The 8,800-nt window shown below is 52.6% G+C and overlaps 1 long non-coding RNA gene across 1 annotated transcript; it reads left to right on the forward strand.

Annotated features, from left to right (window-relative positions):
* The first annotated feature begins 531 nt into the window (after positions 1-531).
* LOC117882590 lies at positions 532-2,796 on the forward strand. The gene is made up of 3 exons (XR_004647051.1): positions 532-649; positions 2,347-2,477; positions 2,666-2,796. It is a non-coding gene; the product is annotated as an uncharacterized LOC117882590 (long non-coding RNA).
* The last annotated feature ends 6,004 nt before the right edge of the window (positions 2,797-8,800 follow it).

Consider the following 8,800-nt stretch of genomic DNA (forward strand, 5'->3'; position numbering starts at 1 on the left):
TGCTTGAGAAGCGTTCCCACTGCTTAGCATAAATAGCAGAAAAACTCTTTCACAAACAGAGCAGGTTCCATCTGCCCTCAGCGTGTCCTCACCTTGACTTCAAACGGAGAGTCACTCCCCTCACACAATGGGGGTAACTGGGGCATCTCAACCCCCTCAGCAAGGCATTCACCCAAATACCAACACAGGAACCTGCATGTTTATTCATGGCACAGCCTATTGCTTTAGACCGAGTTCCTTTTCCATTGTATGCACTTCATTCTTCTACAAGCTTAAAAACCCGAGGGAAGAGGGCTGAGTGGCCCACAGCACCGGTTGGAGCAGCCACAGCCCACACCTTTGCAAGGGGGCTGATGGGACTAACGAGGTTTGTTCTGCTGCCCGGCTCCAGTGGGTTTGGTCAGGTATTTCGAGTGGGATTAGAGGGTCATTAATCACCGGCTCCTGACACTGACAAGGCACTCTCACACTCAACGCCGCTTTTACTTGGCATTTATTAGACACTCACCATTCTGCTTTGCAGGAGATTCTCAAGGCTGAGACGGCGGGAGACGGCCCCTTTGAGCTGTGCTGAGCCTAACCAGGAGTACGTCAGACGTTTGCTGGTTTCTACAGAGATGGACTCAAGCTGCAGTGTTCAGATCCGAATGTGAGTCTGGACTCCCTCCAAACTCAGGGCATTCTCCAGCCTGCTAGCAGCTGAAACTCACGTCGCCCCATTTGGACTCAGAGCCAGTGGTACAGTCTGGGCCCATCGCTGGTGCCCCCTGGGATTTAACCCCACCAGCAGAAATTAACCCGATTCTCACGCCTGCAGATTTTACACCAGTGCAACTTCACTGGCTTCAGCGGAGCTGCTCCTGCTTCATCCCGGGGGTAAATAAGAGCAGGATCAGACCCACTGTTTGGGCCAAATTCCACCCGTGACCCCTGTGCAGTCTCCTAGTCTCCGGGTGGAATCTGGCCCATTTACACACACAAATACGTCAGGAATGTTTCAATTAATGGTCCAGCACTGAGCTTAGCTCAGAGCACGCCTCCCACCTTCCCCTGTCATGGCCTGTCTCCCGGTGTCCTACCCACGCTCCCCCCACAGGCTGGAGAGCTGCCTGCTACTGCTCCCGCCCCGTCATTCTCCTGACATAGGCCAGACGCTGCCCTCTAGCCCTAGACATGTGGCTCAGAGATGCCCTAGCCAGAGAGGCTGCCTGGACCCCCTCCAAACACAGGGAGGCCCTATCGGCTCTTCTCTCTGGTGTCTGCTTCCTTTTGTGCCCTGCGCTGGAGCCTGGCTACTTTAGCAGGTGGCACCACCTAAACCTGCAGCAGGTGGGCAGGGGAGCATGTGGCTGGAAATATATTTCCCAGGGGAACTTAATATGGAGGTGGCAGCAAATGGGAACGGGAAGCCCCCGGCTGCTGAAGCAGGAACCCATTGCTCTGGGCTGGCCACATGCCCCGGCCCCGCTGACTGCAGAGATGAACAAGGCTGGCAGGTTCCTGGGGGCTGGCCGGGCGAGGGCTGACGGTGCCCTGGCAGAGCCCTGTGTTGGGATGGGCAGTGCTGCGCTCCCAGGCTGAAGCACCTCTGGGAGATGCTGCTAAGCACAGGAGGGTGCTGTGCCCCACCCCTTTCCCAAGGGGGATGTGTCTTGTTTTCTCCCTCGCCAGCCAAGCCAGACACAATCCTGAGCTACGCACACAAGGGGGCGGGGAGGGGCCAGGACCGGAAGGGAGCTCGCAGACTGCCCCATGCCTCCGCGCCTTAGGGCTGGGCTCTGTGGCCTAGGACAGACGCACACTCGTGGGCTGCGTGGAGAAGAGGCTGCAGCAGCTGCCTGTGCTGGGATTGCCCTGGGGTTCAGTGGGGTGTCAGACCCGGCCTTGCCCATGGCTTTGGATCACATGATCTGCACCCCCCCACACGTTTGCGTCCTGGGTTCCCCAGAATGAGCTGGTCCTTGGTGTTCCGTAGCCCTCTCTGGCTACTCGTGTCTGTGTCGGGTGGAGCAAAGAAGGGGGCAGCTGCCCGAAAGAGAGGAACTCAAAGGTGACCAGACCCTCATGTCACAGCAGACCCCCAGCACCCTATCCTAGGAACCGCAGGCTACTGGTTACCCCGTGAGCCACCCTGGCACCAAAATCATCCCTATCACACACACTCCCCTATGCTACTGTAGATTCTACTCTGCTCGGATTTTAGCCACTGATTTCCCCCTTTCCCCATTTTGGAGGTTACAAGTCACTACCTGTTTACTAAAAAAACAGGGTACCTTGAAAGAGACAAAACACTAGTGTACTTGTTACAGATGCGGTCTATTAATGGATGGGTCCTTTTGATTTCAGCGTGGAAATTTTGGCAGAAAACCAGCAACAAAAAGGGAAAACTGTTGTGAAACTAAGCAAAAAAAAAAAAAAAGAAAAGAAAAGCCCTCAGCTTTGATTGGAAGGGTTTGAAGATGAATGGTGGTGCCCAGGTACCTTTGCTAAAGGTTAAGAACATTTTTAAACAAGGGAAGGGGTAGGGGAGTGGTAGGAGGGGGCAGAATGAAGAAACAACATGTTTTCTAATGGAACAGAGCCATCATATTGAGAGGTTCAAAGACTTTTGAGATGAGGAGCAGAACTGAAGGATTATTCACTTTCTGTATTTTCACTCCTGCAGCACACATGGGAATCTAATTGGTCAGGATGAGAAATACAGCCAGACGTCTTACAAGTGGGCCAGGGAAGACAGAAAAATATTTGCAGCTGCAAGCCATTAAAGGCAAACCCAGCATTGCTCTTACACTTTAATTACCCTTCTCTATGTTTTCCTTAGTGTACCAGAGCTAAAGTCAATTAAAAAACCGTTCTGATCTTAAAAGGACAAGCCCTGTGTTTCCTTGTACCCGGGGTCTTGTTCTCTCACTAGGACAATCCCAGCAGAGCTGCACCAGATCCGTGGTTTATTTAAAGAAAGGACAGTTTTAACTGGATTTCTCCTTTTCCTGCTCTCCCAATCAAAGTGACATGAACACATACAATTAGCATATGTAAATGCAAGGCAGGTACCACACACTGAGTTTTGATCCAGATCCAAACTGTCCCATTGCTGGCCTTCACCTCTGGCTGTTTGGTTTGGCCTAATACAGAGAGAGGCATCTGAACACTTGACAGACACTTTTTTTTTTTTTTTTTAATATGGAGATATACCTATCTCCTAGAACTGGAAGGGACCGTGAAAAGTCATCGAGTCACCTCGAGGATTGAACTCACAACCCTGGGTTTAGCAGGCCAATGCTCAAACCACTGATACTGAAACGTCACAAGTTGTTTAGAGATCTCATCCCCAAATGGGAGACATTTTAATGGATCAATCAGCTGTTCTTGAGAGATTATGGCAGCATCTCAACCAAAAATGGAAAATGGATCCCTCTCTTTAGACTCTGGATCCAAGCAATCTGTCAGAGGCCAAATTGGAGGGACAAGAAGGGTTACAAAGGAATCCAAACTCGCTGAAATTACATAGGCTTTGGTAGCAAGACTGCAGGTTTGGACCAACTATTTCCAAACCCAATACTCTGAAAGTCGGATTCCATCGCCCACTATGGAAATGCAGCCATCTAGAGAGTGGAATGGGGTGTCTGCTCACAGCACACAACAATAATATGCAATAATTTAGGACAGGGGAGTCAAGTAGATTCCTATATCCAATTGAAACTGCATGGGGAATTTTAGGCAGTAGAATGTAATCACCAGGTTCTGGATTTGCCCAGGATGAAGGGATCTTTAATGCCATAAAGCCCAGCACCCTCACCCCACAGACAGCAGTGAGCCTGCAAGAGTTAACCACATACATGGGATATATTGCAGAGGGGGGTTCTCCTCTAAAATTACTTGGCAAAATAATCATTAACAAATCCCCTTCTAGCCAGGTCAGTGGGGAGGGAATTCACAGTTCTCTTGCTGAGTTTTCCCTTCCACTTTGCTGCTCCCAGCTCCTTTATTACTCATTTCCTTTTCCGTTCCTGCAGTATCTGCCATCAGCACAATGACATGAAAGATGTTATTGCAGGTGCTGGCTCACCCAAGCTGCACTCGCTCTAGGAGACTCCTGGCCAATTGAGCCTGACCCTCCTGAAACCGGAGAAGAATTGTATTCGTCTGAGGCAATTTTATTTCAATACCATGAGAGTTAACTTTGTGTCAGGGTTTCCATTCAGAACTCAGATATTCAGGCATTTCTAACCCAGCCATAAAAAAATGTGAGAGCTGCTGAAACTTGGCACTATGGGTCAAGTATTTTATTTTTTCAAGAGGCACGAGCACGTTCAAGTGGCATGAACACGGAGGGGTAAAGCATTAGCAATGTCAACAGCTTAGTACAAAGGAGTGGTGCCTCGGGACCCCAGTGTTCTCCACCTCAGCTCTGCCCCACATCCGCTGAGTGACTGTGACAGGTCATGGAAATGCTCCGTACCTCAGTCAGGTTTAAAATAGGCATAATGGTGCTTGTCTGTGTTATAAGGGGGGGTAATTAATGGGCCCAACGCACATAGAGATCCTCAGAGGGAAGACCTTATGTGACTATAAAATATGAATGTCCCTATTTAACTGAACACACAGGCTGGATCAGAGAAACCCCCAGGACCCTGGGGAAATACATTAGCCCCAGGACCCTGGGGAAATACATTAGCATAGCTGTCAGCGACGCTGCTCCTTCCTTCTGTTACTGCCCACGCGCAGACAAGGGTGTTTGCCACAATGGGACCTGCTCCCAGTGACAGAGTGCCAAACACCCTGTTATAACCCTGTTATAGTCCTGGCCATCACAACATCCTCTGGCAAGGAGTTCCCCAGGTTGACTGTGCGTTGAGTGAAAAAATACTTCCATTTGTTTGTTCTAAACCTGCCGCCTATTAATTTCATTGGGTGACCCCTAGCTCTTGTGTTATGAGAAGGAGTAAATAACACTTCCTGATTTACTTTCTCCACACCAGCCATGATTTTATAGACCTCTGTCATATCCCCTCTTAGTCCTGTTGTCTTGAGAGCCCCAAGCCATGTAAACCCACTGTTAGGCCCTGCAGCTCACAAGCCAGGCGCTCAGACATCAGGTGATGGGTGTTTTTTGTTTAAGGATTCCTGGGCAGTTCTTAGTGCTTTGTCCCCCGTTGTAAGTCTCTGTGACACCCTATCTCACACAGTGGGTGTGCAGCTGCAGCACCACTGGGAGGAGGGGGCTCTGACACCCCGTGGAACGGCAGGAGGGGACCCGAGTAGTGGCCAAACAGTTCGTTAAATGACAGCTGTCCGGAGGAGCTGGGTGCATGAGAGGGATCCTGGTGAAGGCTAACACGTACACAGAACCTTACAGACAAGCACTGGTTGTCACAATGGACACTAGCAGAGATAGGGAAGATCGTCCCCCTTATAGCCACCTCTCCCGGAGCAAAGGTCAAACATTCCTTCTGCGCTGCTGCTGGCGGTGGTGCTGCCGCCAGAGGTGGGCGCTCTCCGGCTGCCCAGCAGTGAAGGCAGCACCCTGCTAGCAGCAGCAAGCCCCGCCGGGGAGCAGGGAGACCCAAGAGCAGCCCCTAGCCTGTGGCCCCACTCGCCGGAGGGCACCGCTTCCCCCAGAAGCCTGAACGGACTCGCTCTGGCCCGGGCTCCTGGGCCCCACGGTCACTGCTCCCCGAGGGCTCTGCCAGCCCAGAGCCGGGTCCCCCTGCCTGGGCAGCTCGTATGGGCTGCGAGTGGTCGAAGGGCGGCAGGGAACTGAGGAGCAGCTGCGGCCCCGGGCACCTGAGGAGGAGGAGATGGGAAAGCAGCAGCCGCAGCCACCCGCACCAGACCCCAGCCAGCGCAGCAGCCGCCCCGTATCGCCCAGCTCCAGCTCCCGACCTGCCCAGGGGGCGGGGCCTCAGTGGAGGGGGCGGGGCCAGCACTTAACTGAGGAGGAGCAGGGAATGGGACCACAAAGAGACGTGGGGCCTTGTGGCAAGGAGGGGGCAAAGCCCCCCCCCATTTTCTGTCCAGCCCACTTCAGCCCCGCAGCAGGAAGCGGCTGGCGCCGCCCCTGGCCCTCTCCCCTGCCAAGCCTAAGGTATCAAGTGAAGTGGGGATAGATAGATAGATAGATAGATAGATAGATAGATAGATACAGGGGGTGGATGAGGATAGATAGATAGATAGATAGATAGATAGATAGATACAGGGGGTGGATGAGGATAGATAGATAGATAGATAGATAGATAGATAGATAGATAGATAGATAGATAGATAGATAGATAGATACAGGGGGTGGATGAGGATAGATAGATAGATAGATAGATAGATAGATAGATAGATAGATAGATAGATAGAGGGGGTGTCTGGGGATAGATAGATAGTGTCTTGTTAGAGGAGATCAGCGCACAGGAGCCCCATCCTCTGTGCCCTGCGCTTTGTCCATTGTCTGGACTGAGTCACGCTGCTGGGCCCCCCGGGCTGGTAGTCAGAGGCCACACGGCCGGTGGGCTGGGAGAACCTGGCATCCTCAGCATCTTTGGCTGCAGCTGCAAATTCATCTGGAGTCCCCCCGGATCCGGTAGCTGGGTCCCTCTCCTCCTAAGGCCAGCCCTGCTACCTGTGCTTCGCCATCTCTATCTAGCCACCCGGGCAGCACCCTCAGGTCCGAGCACTAGCGTCGGGGCCAGCGGTGGGTCTATGTGGCCTGCCATTTCCAAGGCGCTCTCAAGGCAAAAAGGTGACAGGCGATATTTTGTGTTTTAAATGAAAATTTATTTGTAGGGCCCCCTAAAGCCCAGGGCCCCTCAGCCAGCAGCTACCTGCACCCCAAAACCTGTGATTATCTGCTCGGGTCAGTTCACTTGGACTTGACTCTGTAGCCGAACCTCCCGAGTCAGCAAATCTGGGCTGGAAACCTCACCAGAGTCTGGCCCTTGCTGCTTCCAGCTGGGTTGGAAATAGCAGGAGAAGCGTTTCTCTGGCATGTGCCTGTGGAGCACAGGCCTGAACACAAGTGTGCAAAGGGGGTGCTCAAGTGTGTGTATCTCATGTGCCCATTACAGCCCCTGGACTCGAGTTTCAACACCCCCCAGCTGGACGCTTAGCTACCCTGACCGAAGCACAAACCACCCAACTTGGGACATCAGCACCTTCAGGGCAACAATGCGGGAGAATTCCCAAGACAAAGGCGCTCACTGCTGATACTCTCTGCCAGCTGTTCAGAGCTGAGCGGTCTAACTGATTCCAGCTTAGAGGCTGTTTCAGGAGTCGCTAGGTCCCAAGCCACCCAGCACTACACAGACTGCATTGGGGAAAAGCTCCCCAGACTTCTCCAGCTCCCCAGAGAGGTCTGAGCTAAGATTTTGGTTTGAACAGTTCTGCAGGAAAGGGGAGGCTCTGTTCTGTCTGAGCTACTCTGCCCAACCTTGCTGCTAAAGATTGCAGAAACCAGCAAACCACAGCAGCTTTGCATTTGGCTGTGTGAGTTAAGGACTCCGGTGTCCGGTGTCATCACGTACATTGGTACCGTGTACTTCCCCCATTATTGTGCATTGTATCATGGGAGAGCCTCACAAATTGCGCTGTAGATAGATGGATAGATAGAGGGGGTGTCTGGAGATAGATAGATAGATAGATACAGAGATAGAGAGAGAGATAGAGAGATAGATACAGGGGGTGGCTGGAGAGAGAGAGATAGAGAGATAGATACAGGGGGTGGCTGGAGAGAGAGAGATAGAGAGATAGATACAGGGGGTGGCTGGAGAGAGAGAGGGGGGGGGGTGTCTGGGGATAGAGAGATACAGAGATAGAGAGCCAGCCCACCCAATGGAAATGATTTTTCATTCCTTTAAATGAACTGGATGCAAATGCAGAATCAGAGCCAGCTTTTACATTGCTGCCTAGTGAGCTATAAGTAGGTTGCCTCCCTCCACACGTGTAAGGCGTGAGCACAAGGGACACGGACACTGAATTCTCCCCCCATACCACCATTATACAATTATCTCGTGCTACATCTCTTTGAGTCACCCAGAACATGTGCAGTGTTCAAGAGACCTCTGTGCTGTTTGCTTGTCCCTGACACACACGCCCCTCCTGCCCCCAGAGCACAGGGAAGCAGCACACTGCAGGCCGTGCGTTCTGAAGCACAGGGGACACTAATTCACAACCCCACCTCAGACAAGTTTGCTGAGCTTTGACATTGCACATGATGCAACATTGACATGGAGCTAAGGCCAGGCTGGCGGGAAGCACTTGAAGCTCAGGGCTGCGATGCAAGAGACTATTAGTTACATGATGGTAGCGCCTAGAGGCCGCGGCTGGAATCCGAGCCCCAGGGTGCAGTGCACGGTACATCACCCCAGGAGAGACGGCCCCTGCCCCACAGAGCTTGCCATGTAAACAGACAAGACAAAGGGTTGGGAGGGGAACCAGAAGGGAAGTGACTTCCCTGCGGTCACCCAGCCAATCAGTGGCAGCGCCAGGAAGAGAAGCGCAGTCACCAGAGCAGGCTGCATCCCAGCGGGGGCACTGACTCGCCTGGGGACGTCATGCCCATCTATGCACCTTGGTTTTCCCATCTCTGAAATGGGGATGAGAATAATGCCCTGCCTGGCCTGGGTCCATTCATGGGACATCCTGCCTGGCTGAGTGTAGTGAGAGGGATCAGGAACCCTCCTCCCCACTAGGATAGCATAGGTTAGCATCAGGCTCTGGAGAACGCAGGGGCTGCCCCAGCCCTGCTCGCCTGGGGGCGCACGGTGCCCCAAAGGGATCAGAGAGCAGGCAGGGAAAGGTCCCCATTGAACCG

This window comes from Trachemys scripta, chromosome 9 (assembly GCF_013100865.1).
Source record: "Trachemys scripta elegans isolate TJP31775 chromosome 9, CAS_Tse_1.0, whole genome shotgun sequence".
NCBI lineage: Eukaryota > Metazoa > Chordata > Testudines > Emydidae > Trachemys > Trachemys scripta.